This window comes from Coregonus clupeaformis, chromosome 13, assembly GCF_020615455.1.
Source record: "Coregonus clupeaformis isolate EN_2021a chromosome 13, ASM2061545v1, whole genome shotgun sequence".
Taxonomy (NCBI): domain Eukaryota; kingdom Metazoa; phylum Chordata; class Actinopteri; order Salmoniformes; family Salmonidae; genus Coregonus; species Coregonus clupeaformis.
Window position 1 is genome coordinate 44,797,403 of NC_059204.1, and position 20,601 is coordinate 44,818,003.

Sequence of the window (20,601 nt, forward strand, 5' to 3'; positions counted from 1 at the left end):
GTGATAGCCTACTTGGGATTCTGCATATATGTTCGACATCTCATGGTGTTGCCCGCAACGAATAGCCCATGATATTTAGAATATACAATAAACATTAACTTCAGCTTTAATTAAGGCTAATTATTCCAGTCTAGACATCAGACAAGCTCGCTCGCACACACACACACACCTGTCACTGTCTAGACAGGAGGGGGCATGAAGGCAGGAGGGGGGTGGGGGGAACTTGCGCGATCCACTATTGCTTTATTTCATGCCAGTCAGAACATATCTGTGAACGCATTGGAGAACAAAACAATGTAATATTGCTTTACTCAATCTGATTGGCCAGCTAAACCGTCAGCATTTTTTTCTCTTGGCTTGAGGTTAGCTAGGGACGTTAAAAAATAAATAAATGAGAAAATAGAAATGCGTAGAAAGTAAAAGACACGGCAGGCAATCTAGCTTGTTGGTACTAAAAATGATAGGCAGCTACGTCATCCAATATGAAGCTGCAAACCAATCGGTAGCAGTTACTGACAACAACTTTATCCAATGCAAAGTACAGACACATGATAGACATAATTCTTCAATTGACTGCCCTTTTGATCAATGGAATATTGAGACTTGGAAGAGTTATTCTCTTTAAATTATAAACCAAGCGTCATGATTCCAATATAGGCCTATTTAATTATATATATTTTTTTATAAAAGCGTGTAAGACGAAATGAACCCTTGATGACCTGAATGAAAATGATTTCCCTAAAGAACATTCTGCGAAGAAGACAGACATTCTGCATGGATGAACGTTTGAAGACCCAGAGAGTGGAATTTCATTAAGAAACTACGGTCTTCGGTTGTTCATATTGGATCAAACAACTTCTCTGTCTGCTAAGAGGAACATTTACTATTTCAGAGCCACAATGCCATGGAGACAGTTTCACCGGCCCACTGCGCTCTGTAGAGAGGGTGTACGGCTCAATGATTGGGGCAAAACCACGCTGACCGATTTATATTCCAACCTACATCGCTCAAGAGAGGGCTCTCTGTTCCAATCGTAAGTGAAAAGGCGTGACTGTCCAAAATATTCAACGTATAGTTAAAAAATGGGAGGGCACACTTGAACTCGTTGAAGTCCTTTATGAAGGTAGGCTGCAGCGTGTGTTTATTGATGAGATGAAAGAAGATGGAAGTGAGAAATGAAACAAAGTAAGGGAAAATATTAAACAATTCGAAGCCTTGCCGGGGAAAAACCGGGGAAGCTGTGAATCGCTGTCGCCACTGGAGAAAAAGCTTAGGACAGCAGGTAAGAAATAGGAAAAGTGAGGGAAGGGGCTGGTGTTAATACTGTCTATGTTAGGCTATTTATAAGAAGAGACATTACAGTTATTCCCTATATATGATATATACTCAACTTAATAGTAAGTGAAGCTTAGAACATACAGACAATTTTACGCTGAGTTCCATTGCCTCCATTTCTGGATTTCCCAACCAGATTTACAGCAGAAACAAAAACTTTATTTCATTCCAGCATTCCAGAGCCTAATTGAATTAGAACTTAAATGCAGAATGATATATGATATTGTGGGGTCTATGTGATTGCAGACAGTATGGATTTACAATAGTCCGTTTATGTTACACCCGACAAAAAAAGACGCGCTGCTCACTTTCATGACGTCCTAGTGTGCCCATCTGTCATTATTCTCAACATCAATGCTTATTTCCTTAGTTTTACTCCTACCGATTTTTGACAGAGATATGAATTGTGTTAACTGTTCTACTTCGGACTGTCACGTCATTATGAATGGGACTCCATGGTTAAGACTGTATGAGACAAATTAGACAAAATAAGGATAATTTACATGAAACATCTGGAGTCTAGTGCAGGCGGTGTGGTGCGTAAAGCGGAATAAACACATTTATAAGGGTCAATCATTTGGGAATGAGAAGGAGCGGGCATACAACTTAAAACCACTATGTTGTAACTCCGTCTGTTGGCTGTTTTCTCGGACTATGTCCAAATTTGTCCAACGTTTACCAAGTCAACACTTGTTGGACCGAACAATGGGCGAAATATAAGTCAAATTGCAATAAAGCCCTACAATATTTTAGTTTGGCACATGTTGTACCTAAATTAACATGAGGATGCAAGGTGTCAGTCGTTTGTCAAATTAAATTATACATGAACATCTGCCTGACACAGAAAGGTAGCCTACATATTCAGCCAATATCCTCAGCTAAAAGTATGAAAGACACTGCGGATTTAGTTTCACCGATAGAATGAAAACTGTCCATCTGCTCTGGATTTTGGTGCCATGTTTTACAAAATGAATGCCCTCTTTTATGGTCACGATCCGTGTTGCGCAATTCCAGCTATATTAACGTACATGACCATATTGGAAATTAGAAGAGGGACCATTTAAAAAATATTGTAATCTAGAAATAGGATATCATTAGGCATAGGTCTATAGTCCTATGGGAGACAGTCCGGTTCGTATGATAAATGACAGCACAGGGGTGCTTGAGGCAGGGAATTCGCTCATCAAGATGTTGGCTTCTCCAACTTCCTTCGAAAACACAAACAGTTTTATTAGTTTTAACCATTTTAGTGACGGTTGATTTGACAGTTGGTCAGTGGGGCAAAACGTCCTATCCATCTCTCAAAGTTGTTGAGACTATTGCCTCTGCGCCGCATGTTGGATGTCAGGACAAGACTTGGTCAACAAGGTTAGGAGTAGCCGCGGCCTATATAGTCTATTAGAATCAAAAATTGTTACAACTGTTGCAGGTTGGAGGGATTTTTGGGTGAATAACAAACTTTATTGAATCAGTCAGAGATTGTTCACAATGTCCTTTTCGTTTAATTGCATTTTTAAATAGAACTGTTTCGGTTTGGCTTGTTTCCCATTCACCCCCTTATAACAGTCTTCTAATGGTCATAGACTACTGTTGAGGCTTATTTGCCCTATATAGAATAGGCTTACTATATATAGATTGAATATACCGGTAACTCCACAACAGAAACTTTGCTTGGCACTGTGAGTTGCAATGGATAACCAGCCACAAGTTTGTGACGCACATGTGCACTGGCTGCTGCTTACATGAGTGTGTTGAGTTGCGCATCTTCTCCTAAATGTCTGCAAATGTAATTTGTTTGTTCGTGTGACGTCATTTACTACACCCAATTAATTAAAGGTAGATTGGCATCAGATATTTTGGAGATATTTCAAAAATTATTTGGCCCAGAAATAGTGTATCACTATCGATGTTTAATTGAGGGTGCCATAAATTGCTTTTGTGGGGTCCGTGCTTTCAGTGAGGTGTGAAGAAAGCATGTCTATGTCTTACACAGGCCTTTATGAAGTGAAAACGTATTCAAAATGAATTCACAGCCTTTCTTTGGATTGATGCCATCATGTCTCATTATTGGGCCTATACTGTGTTGTAGGCCTAAGTCCTGCAAACTTTGGATAACAATTACCCTTCACAAAATCCTAAAATTGGTATATCCATACATATGGCTATAGATCTTCACTAAATTATGATGTGAATCATAGGCTGTATACATAATGAAGAATAGTGTTGAACTGTAGGATAGCAAACATGCATTGAGGTATTAATTGTTTCAAATGCATGTTGACAAGTAGCCTACATTTACGGATCAATACATTTTACATTTTAGTCATTTAGCAGACGCTCTTATCCAGAGCGACTTACAGGAGCAATTAGGGTTAAGTGCCTTGCTCAAGGGCACATCGACAGATTTTTCACCTAGTCGCCTCGGGGATTAGAACCAGCGACCTTTCGGTTACTGGCACAATGCTCTTAACCACTAAGCTACCTGCCGCCCCAATACACATCTTGAGCTAAGATAAAACTCACAACTGAAATGTACATTATAAAGTTTATAGCCTACAAGTATGTTCCCTCCAATTGTTGGTATCTATTTCCTGCTCCATTTTCCTTTTGATGATGAGATGGAGATATGCAGTTGTATGTTAAGTATACTGGTTTGATATGGAAAGTTTTAATTGAACTCATCCACCATTGTAGTGATTGAGGGTGTATGCAGAGTGGGCCTATGCTATGATGGATGAAATGATAATGATTGTAATAAGTGCCAGTATCACACATGAAGTATTGCAATTGAAACCTGTTGGTGGAACATTTAGGCCTACTCTTTAGAGAGAGAGTTTGGCATCCAACAGCCTTCTCTGGTCTTCGGTTTCAGTTCAATCCGATTTTCTTACAACACATAGTAAACAGGCCCAGTTGTCCATAATTGTCACATTTTCATTGTAATCACAATAACAGTGTAACTACATGCACATTGTTACATAGTACCTACAACTACTACAACTAATTTTCAGTTTGTGAAGAAAAAACTCACTGGTTATTCAGGCCACAATTCAGAGGAGCTAGCAGAGTTGAAGGAGTTTGTTTGCTAACTATGTTTTACAATAACTCTTCATATGAGCAATCGCAAAACAAATATTTTAAATGCAAGATGTAAAGTTTTGATTCATGATAATTGATTCAGTACTTTGTCCATAGCGATACGTCTGGATTGACTCACGAAGACACTGCCAGGACATCAAATGTGATCTGTGATGTCATTGCAAGGTGGGGAGGTTTTGGAGGTGTCCAGTTTAAATTGAAAGGTAAGCCATGTGCCTATTTGTGCTCACAGAACAAAAGTTTGATGAAAATGTAATGGTATACCCTTCGGCTCTCAAAGGTACCACCTGATTTTTTTGTGTTGTTAATTCCATAATCATGGGTACCAAATTTTATTTAGATATACATTTTTTAAAGGATTGTAACTATTACAAAGCCAGAGGAAAAAATTGTATTTGCCATTCTAATATTGCTTCCTGTCCTCTTTTGCTCAAGCACATAGTAGAATGGTTTCAGCCTCTCAGTTTTCGTAGTTCCAGCTTCCAACCAACTTAGGCCTGATGTTCAATCAAAGCTGCCCCCTATGCAGCTAGTGTGTTCTACAGTGTTAGCAAGCCCAGCTGTCAGCTCTCTGGCAAATGGTCACTAAAATATTGACATATTGAGACATTTGTAAATGGAGGACCCCCTCTTATTGTGCATCCCCTCCACAGAACGCTGGGGCCTCCCCTTCTCTTCAACACAGCAAGCTTTTAAACTGAAGACGTAGAAAACCGTTAGCTAAGCAACAGCTGTGTTGTACTCGTTTGCTGAATAAATCAATAAGTGGCAAACTAAGGCTCCCCAACACATTATGTAATGATATTTGAGCATTAGGCTATACTCAACTAAGAAACGTATATTGGTGTGTTATCTGGGGCACAGATGACAATATTGTGCATTTTTTGAAAGCCTATTATAGGCCTTTCAGGAGCACGCTGTAAGATGTCCTGCTGCAAATAGATCCTTTTAGCCCTGAAATATATCCTGAAAATGTGAAGAAGAGTTCACATTACCATATCATGTCCTCTAGTCTACATGATACTTATTTCCGTTTCAAAGCCCTTTGGTATATGAACAGAGGGGGGGAAGTGAGCATAAGATGTTCAGTAGTAATTGAGCATATATGTAACATGATTTAAGCTTAATAGTGCTATTGTGGCCAAATTGTGTGACATATTTCTCTTACAGCTTTGAAAGAGATACTTCGGGATTTTGTCAATGAGGCGCTTTATTTATTTCCCCGGAGTCAGATGAAATCATTGATAGCATTTTTATGGCTCTGTGTCCAGTATGAAGGAAGTTAGAGCTAGCAGATACCCATAGACTTCCAGTCATTGTGCTAACACTAGTTAGCATTGGTTCGCAAAACTACCTCTAACTTCCTTCATACTGGACACAGAGACATAAAAATGGTATCCACGAGTTCATCATTGCCAAAATCTCGAAGTATCCATTTAAGGCCGAGCCTACATGCAGAAATGTGGCCACACTGCTACATATGAGTTTGTGGATTGTTGATATGAGTTGTAATTATTTGGAAATTCATAGTTTAGTATTTGCTGTTTAACTTACTTCAACCTTACTTTGCGTATTGTAGCGACCTAGCCATTAGCAAACATTCATTGACTACTGCCAAGGACATATGCCTAGTAGGCCAAGGAAGTAGTGAGGCCATGGAAAGGACGTTGAGGAGGGGTAGAGTGCAGTGTGCCTTCCATTGCTAAGTGTACTATAATCACTGCAAAATGGGTTCTCTTTTAATGATTAGTTTTGACATCTCATTCGTGGTATTCACCAGAATCTCCTAAGTAACTCGAAGAACCAATCATACACATCTGTCAGAGACAGACAGGTCGAGTGGCGAATGAAGGAGCCCCTCCCCTCATACTAACGAGCCACTCGCCTGCCCTTTGATCATTCGCACCTCTCTTCCTCACAGAAGACTTCTACTTAGTTTTCCTCAGCACAACTTGTTCTGTTTTCCTGCTTAACTGTTCACCGGTGTGCAGTCAAGGTTGTGCAGTGTTATCAGCGCTCGTCTTTTGTCCTGGTTGATGTTCCCGAAAGGATAGTTTTCTCTTCGGGTAAGAATTAGCTTCACCGCTTTTCTTTCTTCATCTCCTGTTGTAGCTAGTGTCACACAGCTAGCTACGGAGACTTGACTAGCTTAGCTGCACGGCTTAGCTAACCTGCTATCTCACCGCAAGGCTAGCTATCCTACCGACTAGGTTTTATACCTAGAATGGTAGAATTACTAGTTCGCTCTCTCGTTTAGTTTAACCCAATGACTGATGACAGATATTCGTTCATTGATATCTGCAAACGGGCAGCGACCAGACTCAGTATTGAAGGGCCCGAACCCGTGGGGGGTGGCAGCGCAGAGAGGGACTGGTACAACGGGAGGAAACTCCCCTCTCGCACTGTCCTAGGCAAACAACTCCTTCCAGCTATCCCAGCTTACGTGGTGGAAGTCAAACACAATTGGGACAAAACATTGACCGGCAAGTCCAAACCAGACTTTTTGCCCGCATGAATGTCAAGGACATGGAGGAACTGGGCCTCGACAAGCCACCGGTGGTCGAGCCGTCACTGGTCAACTTCTCTCGCTGGTAAGACGGACCGCTTCTCTGCGTCGATCTACCAAAAGGTCTACGTGTCTTCCGCACATTCCATACAGTGTTGAACGTTACGTCCCTCCTACTAGCTTACAAAGCCGATTTGATGCTTGAGATGCCTAATCTCCTATCGAATGGCAAGCCTAACCCAGACCTTTGGATGAGATGTGTGTCAACACTGCCCTTGTCAATAAAAAAGCCTCTGCTGTAAACATGCGTCATGCCAAGGACACAGAACTAAATACAATGAAAAGGAGACTCGTTCCATCACCACCAGAGGGCGCTCTGGTGAGCGAGAGTCTACTGACCTGTGGGCTACTCGACAACAGAGCAGGGAACCGGCACGCATGCTCAGTCCAGCCCTGGGTCTGGTCCACAGTTACGTAGGGCTACAGACTGTAGCTTGCTCTGAGACCACCCGTTTTCAATATAATTTTGGGTTCAGCAGCAACTGGCGACTAGGCGTGCATACTAGAGCAGGAAATCTCCTCTCTATTAAGAAAAGGGGCTATCTGCAGCTACCTGACGAAGTTCACGTTCCATATGCTTACGTTCAATGTGCTATCTCGCTCTGTTCATTGAGGCGACTGGTTCACCTCAGTCGACCTGCAGGACGCTTATTTTCACATAAGCATCCTGACAGCACACAGGTTTCTGAGGTTTGCTTATCAAGGCACAACCTACGAATATCACTCTGTTTCATTCGGACTAGCGCTAGCTCCCCAAATGTTCAGCAAGTGTATAGAGGCAGCTCTCACACCCATGAGAAACAAAGGGGTAAGAATCTCTGCCTACATAGACCATTACCTGCTTTGCTCCCCATCCCGGGAACAAGCGGTACGAGACACAACTTCCCTTGTAACCCACCTCTCCGAGCTAGCATTCAAGATCAATCAGAAAAATAACTGTTTGGTGCCAACACAGAATAGAATACCTAGGCGTAATGCTGGATTCTCTCTCTTATCAGGCAAGACTCTCGGAAGACCACATTGCGTCGTTCCGACAGTGCCTCTCCCATTCAAGACGTTTTTCCGAGTGCTGGGGTTGATGGCGTCCACCAACTCAATAGTACTTCTCCAACAATGCCTCTCACGTTCAAGATGTGTCTCTGAGTGCTGGGGGTTTTGCCGTTCACCATCTCAATAGTCTAGGATGAGGGACTTCCAGCGCTGGGTGTTTGCCCAACATCTGTGTACATCAATCGTCACCTTAATCGCCAGATAAAGGTGACTTCCGCATGTCTCTCGACTCTCTGTCACTGGAAGAACCCCTCAATCTTCATTCCTTACTCCCCTAGGGGTAGTGGCAATGAGTAAAGTGGTGACAACAGATGCGTCACTCACGGGCTGGGGTGCAGTTCACAAGGGAAATGCAATAAACAGAGTATGGACCCCACAGCTCTGTATTGCTCACATAAATTACCTCGAATTGCTGACAGTGCTTGTTTTACTGAAACACTTTCTACCCTCCATTCGGAATTGTCACGTTTTGTTCAGAATGTACAATACAACTGTAGTGGCATACATCAACCGCCAGGGTGGCACTTGCTCCCTGTGCTTACACAGACTATCCATCAGGATTCTTCTGTGGAGCAGGGCACACCTACTGTACCTACGCGCAACTCATGTCCTGGGTGTACTGAACGTAGGAGTGGACTTATTGTCCAGAAGGGATCCCCATCAAAGGAACTGGAGACTCCTTCCCCAAGTGGTGAAACAGATCTGGGAGACATACGGTCAAGCATCCGTAGATCTCTTCACATCACAAGAAAACGTGCACTGCCCATTGTACTGGGGTGGACATGCTGGCACACCCTTGGCCAAGGGTGTTGCTTTACGCTTTTCCTCCCCTCTGCCTCATACTCCCCACTCTGGCCACAGTGAGGGAAGAAGGCTTATCCCTCATCTTGGTAGCCCTTCGATGGCAAGGCAAGATCTAGATAGCGGAGATCATTCTCCTGCTATATGAAGACCCTTGGCAACTCCCGTTACACAGAGATCTGCTGACCTAAGCGAACAGAGAGATTTTCCACCCTCACCGGAAGCCATGGCCCATGAGAGGTTAAATCTGGATGGGACAAGCCTGCCTCTCTGGGTCATTGAGACTATCCAGAGTGCTATGGCCCCTTCTACACATGGTGTGACCAAAAACAGATAATTCCTTACCAATGCTCTGTTTCCAAGGTTTTATGCTTCCTGCAGGACCTTTTGGACAGAGGGAAGGTTGTTTATCTCAGTCTGTCATATAGGCTTTGACAAGAACACGGTGGGAAAACCCCCCCTGTTAAGTCATTTCATGAAGGTTGCGCATCGCTTATGTCCAGTTCCGAAGCCTTTAGTCCCATCATGGGATTTGTCTATTGTGCTTGAGGCTATTTCACAGGAGCATTTTGAGCCACTGGAAATCATGGAGATGAAATATCTCTCCTTTAAGACCACTTTACTGGTCGCCCTTTACTGGTCGCAAAACCAGTGAGTGAGCTACACGCACTGTCAGTTCACCATTTGTGCCTACTGTTTGCCTGGGGTTTTTCCAAGGTTACCTTGTGGCCCAACCCCACCTTTATCCCTAAGAGTAGTGGCAATTACAATTGTCTCGCATTGGAGCTTGTGGCCCTCCACCAGCCGCCTTTCCCTTCTATGGAAGAGGAGCAGCTACACTGTTTGTGTCCAGTATGTGCGTTGCGCATATACTTGGATAGGGCTAGAGCGACCAACTCTTTGTGTCCTGGGTACCTCCCTGCAAGGGGAGGCCCCTTTCTCGCCAACGGTTATCACATTGGATTGTGGATGGTATTATATTGGATTGTGGAAGCTATTATTATAAGCTATTATATTACAGGAGATTTGTGAAGCGGCTTGTTGGGCATCCCCTCGTACTTTTATGAGGTTCTACCGACTAGATGTCACTGCGCCTTCTTTGGTGCATACTGTCCTCATTGTCGGGGCATCTAAGGGTTGATATGTGAGACTGCCTTGCTTCGGAGAGCATGTGCGATACAGGAGTTAGCCATATCCCTCTAGTGAGATGTCAAAACGAATAATTCCAAGAGAACTTAAGGTTACATGCGTACAGTGCATTTCGAAAGTATTCAGACCCCTTCACTTTTCCACTTTTTGTTACGTTACAGCCTTATTCTAAAATGGATTTTAAATTTTTTTATCCTCATCAGTCTACACACAATACCCCATAATGACAAAGCAAAAACAGGTTTTAGACATTTTTGCAAATGTATTAAAAATAAAAATCGGAAATATCACGTTTACATAAGTATTCAGACCCTATATTCAGTACTTTGTTGAAGCAACTTTGGCAGCGATTACAGCATCGAGTCTTCTTGGGTATGACGCTACAAGCTTGGCACACCTGTATTTGGGGAGTTTCTCCCATTCTTCTCTGCAGATCCTCTCAAGCTCTGTCAGGTTGGATGGGGAGAGATGCTGAACAGCTATTTTCAGGTCTCTCCAGAGATGTTTGATCGGGTTCAAGTCTGGGCTCTGGCTGGGCCACTCAAGGACATTCAGAGACTTGTCCCGAAGTCACTCCTGTGTTGTCTCGGCTGTGTGCTTAGGGTCGTGGTCCTGTTGGAAGGTGACCCTTCGCCCCAGTCTAAGGTCCTGAGCGCTCTGGAGCAGGTTTTCATCAAGTATCTCTCTGTACTTTGCTCCGTTCATCTTTCCCTTGATCCTGACTAGTCTCCCAGTCACTGCCGCTGAAAAACATCCCCACAGAGGAACTCTGGAGCTCTGTTAGAGTCACCATCAGGTTCTTGGTCACCTCCCTGACCAAAGCCCTTCTCCCCCGATTGCTCAGTTTGGCCGGGCGGCCAGCTCTAGGAAGAGTCTTGGTGGTTCCAAACTTCTTCCATTTAAGAATGTGTTCTTGGGGACCTTCAATGCTGTAGAAATTGTTTGGTACCCTTCCCCAGATATGTACCTCAACACAATCCTGTCTCTGAGCTCTACAACAATTCCTTCCAGAAGGACAACCATCTCTGCAGCACTCCACCAATCAGGCCTTTATGGTAGAGTGGCCAGATGGAAGCCACTCCTCAGTAAAAGGCACATGACAGCCCGCTTGGAGTTTGCCAAAAGGCACCTAAAGGACTCTTAGACCATGAGAAACAAGATTCTCTGGTCTGATGAAACCAAGATTGAACTCTTTGGCCTGAATGCCAAGCGTAACGTCTGGAGGAAACCTGGCACCATACCTACGGTGAAGCATGGTGGTGGCAGCATCATGCTAGTCAGGATCAAGGCAAAGATGAACAGAGCAAAGTACAGACAGATCCTTGATGAAAACCTGCTCCAGAGCGCTCAGGACCTCAGACTGGGGTGAATATTAACCTTACAACAGGACAACGACCCTTCGGGACAAGTCTCTGAATGTCCTTGAGTGGCCCAGCCAGAGCCCAGACTTGAACCCGATCAAACATCTCTGGAGAGACCTGAAAATAGCTGTGCAGCGACACTCCCCATCCAACCTGACAGAGCTTGAGAGGATCTGCAGAGAAGAATGGGAGAAACTCCCCAAATACAGGTGTGCCAAGCTTGTAGCGTCATACCCAAGAAGACTTGAGGCTGTAATCGCTGCCAAAGGTGCTTCAACAAAGTACTGAGTAAATGTTTTGAATACTTACGTAAATGTGATATTTCCGTTTTTTTAATGTTTAATACATTTCTAAAAAGAAATCTAAAAACCTGTTTTTGCTTTGTCATTATGGGGTAGTGTGTGTAGATTGATGAGGGGGAGAAAAACGATTTAATCAATTTTAGAATAAGGCTGAAACGTAACAAAATGTGGAAAAAGTCAAGGGGTCTGAATACTTTCCGAATGCACTGTGTACCATTAGTTCTTCAAGTTACTTAGGAGATTCTGGTGAATCCCACGAATGAGATGTTGAAACTAATAATTAAAAGAGAATCCACTTAGCAGTGATTGTAGTATCAGAGAACTTGGGTTACGCAAGTAACCTTAAGTTACCCTATTATCACACAAAGTTGTCTGTAGCTCAGTTGGTAGAGCATGGTGCTTGCAACGCCAGGGTTGTGGGTTCGTTTCCCACGGGGGGCCAGTATGAAAAATGTATGCACTCACTAACTGTAAGTCAGATAAGAGCGTCTACTAAATGGCATATAACTCAAATAATGCTTGAGATGGCAAAAACCAACTGGTTCATCAGGGCTATGTTTTAGCACAAAGGTACACAGTGTATGCTTATAGGCCTACCTGTAATAGTCATGAACCGTGGGATTAGATTGCCACTCCCTTTCCAATGTTTAGATTGCAGTAATAAAAAAAGAACCAAAAGTCCAATAGGAGACTTTGTTGGAAGGACTTTCTATATGGTGTCAGGTAGTAGGCCTATATTCTCTCTCTTGCCTAGGTTTATTTCTTTGACAGTACACTGTAAGTCCGTTTTCTGTGCCAGATCTAACGTGACTGCTTCTTACAATGTATAGCGAATCAGCTTGATCGTCAGAAAGTAAGGCTGAATTTAATCAAACCCACACTGCAGCCACGCCGCACCATGGAAAATAACATTGTTCCCATGTTTATGTTTTGGGATTTATTAGACAATGTTTGAGTTAAATAAAATAAAACAAACCCATTATTATTCAAACCATGCATTTTCTCAGCACACTCAAAAGAAAATACCTCAGTGGGGAATGATAGAGTAGAAAATGTAGCACTAACACTTGTTAAAATATTTAGTGAACTTTATGATAGATTGCTCTTGATCTCATGTGAAGATCTAAGGACTTTGTAACCAACAGTAGTTTATTGTTTTATAATCTCTTTTAGCCTTTACGGTATTGTCTGTACGTTCTTGTTGTGCTGTTCTTGAATTCCTTTAAAACATTTTTGATTTAGGCAAAAGACAGGGGCATGTAATTACTTTCTTCTCCGTCTTACTCTTTAAACACATCCACGAGAGCTCGGGCATTTCACTGATGTGAGAAATGTATCTTGGATTCTAATAGGGAAGTTGTATGTTTGCCAAGGTGCATGTGTGTCCTCGGCTAACCCCGCCAACCATATGGTTTTCTAAAAGTCATGGTGAGATCACTGTGTATTCAAAAGGGAAAGTATCTGGGGATGGTTTTAGAAAATAAATAAAATAGACTCTTCAGTAAAGTTTGTGGATAATGCCAGAGTAGGTTTAGACCTATATTCTACTTGTTTACACCTAGGCCTCCTGAAAAGCCTTTTAGACCCCATGCTAGTGAACAACACTTGTGGACAAAACTGTAAGATGGACTACATCCCATTAAAAAACGCACAGTGACATTGGTGTGTAATGGAAAAACCAGAGACGTATTATCTGCACAATGGCATATGTGTTATAAAACCTGAGTTGACCCACACAAGTAAAGGCTATTAGGACTTTCCACACCTCGTTGTTACTTTTTATTAAAAGGGTAGCAATTCGTTTTTAGGAAATAGCTGGCAGTCATATCTTTAGATGTTTTGCTTTACCCATGAAACAGTTAGGCCTACTTCTATTATGAAATCCTTTTGGTTTATGCACAAACAAATCTATCTTTGCTTAATGAATATCCACTGAAGAAACATTATTTCTCTAGCCGAACACTTGCATGAAATGGATCAGGATTATCAAATGATGCTGATAATATACTCTTTATATAATCTAGCTTCTCAGTATTATTTTTAGAAGGTGTGCTGACTGATTCAGACGTCTAGGTAGCTAACCTTTTAGGGAGATTGTGACAAGTGTGCTTTCTTGTAGGGGTAAGAGAAAACAGGTCACAATGGGGATATGACCTAGTGATCCAGACACACTGTTGTTCTTCTTTCAAGAATTTCCCGTCTCTACTTGCCTTTACATGTTGTAGCAGCTTGCATGTCAAGCATAGTAAAAGTAGCTTGTCTTACGTGTTGTTTAAGCTCTGTTCGATTGTTATACTGTGTGGGATAATATATGGCTGTAGCCTATGTTCACGCAAGCTTTGGTGGCCTACTGTAGGACTTTTTACATTCTAAAGGACAATTATCAAGGTGTCACAATTACATTTTGGCCAAGGAAATATTTGGTAGAATGACATGTACATTATAGCAACATCGCCGGTCAAGGTTTTATTTGTCCTCTGACTATGTGGGTCTGCAACAGCCTTACACAGGATCCAATAGTTGTGCAAATTATTGTTTTGTCCTATCTAGCCTAAATTATGAAGTCACAAAGATGATGTAGTTCACTCAAATGTATTGTCATTAAATGTATTGATTTAAGAAATATATTTTATATGTCATCTTGTGAAGATGATAGCAGGCTTTAGCTATTTCATAATTGGGTTGTTGCACTTTTCTTGACAAAGTTTCTGTTGAGCAACAACAAAATATTTGTAATCACGATTAGCTTACATACCTTTTGTAAAATGTAAGAGTCCCTCTGTCATTATAAATTGAAATATTGAGACAACGCCAAATGGTTTATGGTTTATGGTTTACTAAACTTTTAATACAACACCGTAGTCATCACGGTTCACTCTTGCTATTAGCCTAAATCACGTTGCTATTATTTTCTGAAACAGAAAAAAAACAACGAGCTTCTGGCTTGTTGCTTCATTCTTGTGAAATGGCTGGCTTTCTTAACTAGTTCACTGTTATTAATCTATGGGTCAAGTTTATAAAGACCTTATATTTTCAGGTTGGCAGTTTGCGTCTACCCCTTCTGGATTAACAACAAACAAAACCTTTGTTTCCTGAATGACAAATACTTTATAATTCTTCGTATAAGTGTGTGTGTGAGTGTGTTTCACATTTTCTCTATATCTGATGCAATGTGTAAGCTTTTGTAGCTAGTTACAGAAGCTGGATGAGAAGCTGGCCAGCAGGCCATTGGCACCGAAGTAAATTGAGTTTCCATCTGCCAGCATATATATTATTAAGAGGTCAAAGGTTATAAGCGCTAACAAGATACAGTCATATTGTAACTCTTTTATACAACATACCCGTCTTCAGAAGTCTGTGTTGGGTTTGGCTTTGGAGTGTGGTATGGTGTAAAGCAATGACAGAATGCTTTGTATGTAAAATCTATGACTGGTTTTTCAAAGATTCTTTATTACATCCTATAGTACAAGTGATTATACTGTTTCTCTTGAATTATATATTTTTCTTCCTTTTTTTCTCCTTCCAAATTTGGCAGTTGCCATGGACACCTGCCGTGCCAAAATAATAAGACTGCAATTGTGCAAATATCTGCTTCAGGGTTAAAGCATTTTAAAGACGGTCACATGAGTGGTCAAATGGTTCATTATCTGAACACGAAACACACTAAAATGCATATCAAAAGGCAACCAACCATGAGATTCATACAGCATCCTGATATTGACTGTTTTTACAAGTACTGTTTGTAGGCCTACTGCAAGATGAACTTGATCAATGGTTTGAGAATAATTGATGGTTGATCCTCAACTTTGTTTTGAGTTCCTGTCTTGATTAATGTTAAGATATTCAAGATACTTGAGTTATTTGTACAGATGTAGGATCTTAATTTGAGCCAGTTTGCTACAGCAGGAACATAATCTGGCAGCAACCAGAAATGTGAATTAGTATGTGGATTATAATTAATGGACATATTTGTAGGTGTTGATACATTTTTCATAAGGGAAAATCCCGTCTAAAATTTCTTCAGAAGCCCTTTTAAACCTCAAATCCATTACAAGTTTGAAATTGTTCTCCTGCAACAGGGTGATCAAATTAAGATCCTACATCTGTAAGTATTTATGATAAACCTCATGAAGGCAAAGTAAATCATGCTAGGAATTAAGTAGAAAGGTTGTTGGCTGGGAGTTCATGACATGCAATGATTTAGGTGAGCAAGTTGTTCAGCAATTGTTTTTTTCTGTAGTTAGTTAGACATGCTTATGCTTGCGTCACTCATGATTGTTATGTCATTGCGTGTTTTCAGGTAGCCCTTGATTGCATTGTTTAAGAGAATAAGACCTTGTATAGAAGATTTCCATGGTGTTTCCATGGTTTTGGTAAAACTCAGACCGAATCTATGTGCTTTTAAAGGGAGAGTTTGCTACAATATATTACGTAATCATTTTAGTATTTTCAATATTTTCCATCAGGTCTGTACTTTCATCTTGTATTTCTTGCAAAGAGGTAACATTTACATTGGTCACTGTTGGAAAAAAAACAGATTGTCCAATCCACTATTACTGTGTATGGTTAAACTGTAATTACAGAAAATTATTAAGCAATGCAGACTTATCTGCTTCAGGGTGAAATTTAAAGTTATGAAGTCGTTCATACGACTTGGTTGTGTTCAAGTGATTTTGATGTCTGAACGATTCTGGATCAATGAGATTGGCAATAACTGTGAGTTAGCGCTATCTAGCTGAAGTTGGTTAATGAATTGGCTAGTTACCATAAAATGTCACAACTGGTAAACTTGGGGCACAAAGATGATACCAGAGTCTCCCACTTGTATTTCCGGCTTGGAAACTCACGTGAACAGTTTTTCAATGTCAGACTGGTATTTTTGATAATTCCAATAGCACTTGAATGCAGCAATATATCCATCGCAAGTAAAAACATTCAAACGTAATGTACAGCAGCCCTGTTCACTTACCTCATGTAGCTAGGTCTAATAGTCTTTGTGCAGGGAATTAGAATTAGTCGGATCCAATAGTGGGGTATGCAAAGGTACAAGTTGATCATAGGAAGAACGCTTTTTATTTTACCTTTATTTAACTAGGCAAGTCAGTTAAGAACAAATTCTTATTTACAATGACGGCCTACACCGGCCAAACCCAGATGACGCTGGGCCAATTGTGCGCCGCCCTATGGGACTCCCAATCACGGCCGGTTGTGATATTGCCTGGAATTGAACCAGGGGGTCTGTAGTGACGCCTCAAGCACTGAGATGCAGTGCCTTAGACCGCTGCGCCACTCGGGAACTTACGTCCACTTTGAGTTTGAGTAGCAAGTCACATTGGCTACACTGCCCCCTGGTGGGACATCAAGTGTTACGTCACTACAGAAGTCTTTTGAGGCCATTGAAACAAACTAGTCTTTACTTTTGTTATCTCAAGATCACGGGAAACTGTGTCATGTTCTGGTCACATCATACAGTTCTCGTAATCTCAAGAAACGTCTTGTGTGTCTACGTCGAAGTCACACTCATTACTAAGACGCTGGACTGTTAGCATTTCCCATAGGAAAACATGTCCGGATAGCTACAATAATGCCATCGACAAAGAAAAACAGCCTTAGCAAAGCATCTGCGTATGTGCACAGGGGTTCCCCCCGCGCTGAAAATGTTACTTTCCTCACAACGATGGTATTGGAATATGACAAACCCTATCTAAATGTTTGGCAATGTTTGATCGAAGGACTAGCTCTATGAGCTCACCCACCATCCCCCGCCCCGCTGCTGATCTCCTGGTATACCACAATGCAACAGTTTTTCTCATTACGGCTAATGCTAATGAGTGGAGTCTATTGGTTTCAAATCAAATTTTATTTGTCACATGCGCCGAATACAACAGGTGTAGACCTTACAGTGAAATGCTTACTTACAAGCCCTAAACCAACAATGCAGTTTACACCCTATTTGGCTACCTTGCATACTTACATAACTCAGCAAGTCTCAGAAGGTTCACAAAGAAGGCATATATACAGAACCATGTTTTGTCATGTTGAACATTTTTCAATAAACTTAAGGACAATGGTTGAATGGACTACAGCACACTGTGTGTAGGCTACTTGCAAATAAGCATTTATTTTAAGTGCAACCTTAGTCACACAGTGTAAGTTGTAGTCCATTCAACCATTCTACCTATCATAAAATGTTCCCATTATATTTCCAGCTCATTCTGGAGAAAAAATGTTTAGCAATGCAGGCTACAGTTATGTCACAACCAAATGGGAACTTTATGGCAACATCCACTCTAATGTATTTGTTATAGATTGTTGCGTAACGTTCTCAGTAGTGCTTTCATAACATTTCTGAGATGGTATGGCAATAGCGTTCTACAGTTCCTAACCTAACATTTTGTTGTAAATATACTGGAACCACAATTAGTAATTTCAACAGCCTGACCCTGACACTTCGTTTGTTAATCTGAGGGATGGACTAGGGAAATGTAACCACTGTCAAATTCATAGATATGGATTCAAGGACTGACAGTATTAATGATAATTGTAGACCATTTTTGAAGCTATACATTGTTGGCAAAGACTCAAATTACCTCAAAACATTAACAATGGAGAGAATTTAGATTAGAACATTGCCTAACCCTGAAGAATCCTGTTTTTGTTGGGAGGGCAATGTTTATCATCTCATTTATAATTGATCAACTCATTCTCATGTGTTGAGTGATGGTATTGCTTTGCCTGTAGTATCTGCACATACCAATTACTGTACCTTTATAAACATGCCCATCGTGTATGTTTCAGCTTCGTTAAGTCCAACACATGTTTTGAAAATGAGGAAAAACTAGTAAGGAATGTAGATAACTCAGCACATCACATCATGATAATGTGACCTTTTTTGGAGGGATTTGTATATATTTGTAGCAGTGTGTAGGTGTTTTGTTAATGTTGTTTTCAAACGTGATGGATTTTCTGCCAACAGAGTTCATAAGCAGACTAAATGTAAATCTATTAAAACCTGAGATTGATCTTCCAGTCATTCTACTAAAGAGTGTTTGTGCATTTTGCATAATGTTCATGTTTATACTTGAAAGCACAAGGGTTTGATTTTGAAACAACTGTAATAAGAGATGTAGTACTGTATATTGCTCATTAATTTAATTACCCAACAGAATGTTGTTGGGAGAGAACTGAACAATCAATTGCCCAATAATTTATTCAGATCAGAGTGGCATTTGCAGTATTGTTCCGTTTACCTTCGGTTTTTTATGCAGTGAGTCCAGATGTGGTATACATTTTGGTGAATGTATGTGCAATGTAGCTCCTTACAGTGAATTAATTGATGTGACTTTTGTGTATTTGGTTATTGAAGTTTGCCACTCATGACATTTGTGCCTATAATTATTTAATCTGGTCAAAATTATTTTTTTGTTGCAATTTCCTCAGTGTGCAAATACCATACAATTGTTGAAAGCCGACCCATTTCCTTATGCTTTATTTTCGGCAGTATGAATTACATCGTGATGAAATGGTTGAACCAGATTGATAGTATTCAGGTGCAACAACAAAAGGAAGCAAAACACTGCATGCTGCATTAATGGCTGTTTGCTATTAACAGTAAATAGAATCAGAATAGGTCTGAATATCCTTCTGAATGGTACAGTATGTACAGTATGCGCAACATAATCCACATCACAGATTATTCATCACCCAAGGAAACAAATGGGTTGGTTCATTTCCATTAAAATCCCTCGCCCCGCCCCCCTGTAGGCTCAAATGTATCAAGGAGAAAATATATGCTTGTTGTGTGTATTGAAGTACATTTGCATATTCAAGATGTATATTATTCACGTCTGACATCGTTTCCTTTCACAAACCCGCCTCTCATCTCTGTCCTCAACCCCATCCCCCACCCCCACCTTTTAATTTTCCCCCTAGATTAAACTGATTTCCAAATTCGGCGCAGTATTCTTCATGAGGTTGCCAACTAATTAAGGCAGCTCTGATGAACCTGAAGTCAGACTGGTGATGCTGCTCTCTTCCCTTCTCTCTGCCTTTTCTTCCTGTGGTCTTTGTTGTGGCAGCAGGGCATGGCACTGGCAGTCTGGAGCATTGTGTCTGATTTCTAGCAGACGAACTGACCTCTGGGGACTTATTGACAGCTAACTCTACAGAGAGAGACACAGTGCAGTGCAGGGAGAGCGATATAGAGAAAGGGAGAGCTGTGGAAAGGCTTGGGGAAGATCAATCTCAGACAAATAAATGCATTTTTGTTTTTAAGAAAGAACATAATATTTCCCAAGTATAGTTTGATTCCCTCTGAACGGGGACGAAAAGAAAAATGCTACAGATTTTGGCAGAGGCATAAGGAGTGAAAGAAAATGGCTGCCTCCAAAAAGGATCTAATTAATTTTGAAGGATCATCAGCCCCTTTCGTCCAAGGCAGGGGAGGGAGGAGGGAAGGAGGGAGAGATACAGACCCCTGGACTGATTAGCATTCACTGCAGGTAGAAGCTGGCTGCTGCTCACCCACCGTGTCACAGCTAAAATGGAATCACTGTTGTGAGTGACAGTCTGGGCAGCTGAAGCCTGCTTCCCTCAGTCTGCTCCTTTGTTGCCAGTATTCACCTCACTTCACCCCTCAGGCAGGTGGCTTTACATGTCTAGATTGCAACTGAAGCCAGGGAGGAAATGTATATGCTTGTGTTGTCTAAATCTAGCCATGCAGGGGCCTTTGTCAGCAGGTCACCATAGAATGTCACTAACCACACTATTACACCTGCATTGGCTGGCTTATTGTAAACTAGTGTAATTTCCCTCTTGATTTGTGACACTTTTCAAAAGCACTATGGTGAGAATAGAAAAAGGCCCCTTTATGTGCTTTCAAATGTTTTCCTCAAGTTAAAAGTGAGTGATTGAGAGAATGATTGAGTGAGAGAGTGAG

At 41.2% G+C, this 20,601-nt stretch overlaps 1 protein-coding gene across 1 annotated transcript in view; it reads left to right on the plus strand.

Moving 5' to 3' along the window:
• Positions 1-1,119: 1,119 nt before the first annotated feature.
• LOC121579580 (zinc finger and BTB domain-containing protein 20-like) overlaps positions 1,120-20,601 on the plus strand; it is a 33,145-nt gene continuing 13,663 nt past the window's right edge. The window contains exons 1-2 of the mRNA XM_041894304.2: positions 1,120-1,282; positions 4,531-4,637. The gene's annotated coding sequence lies outside the window, so the exon portion shown is untranslated. The remainder of the gene's footprint in view (positions 1,283-4,530; positions 4,638-20,601) is intronic.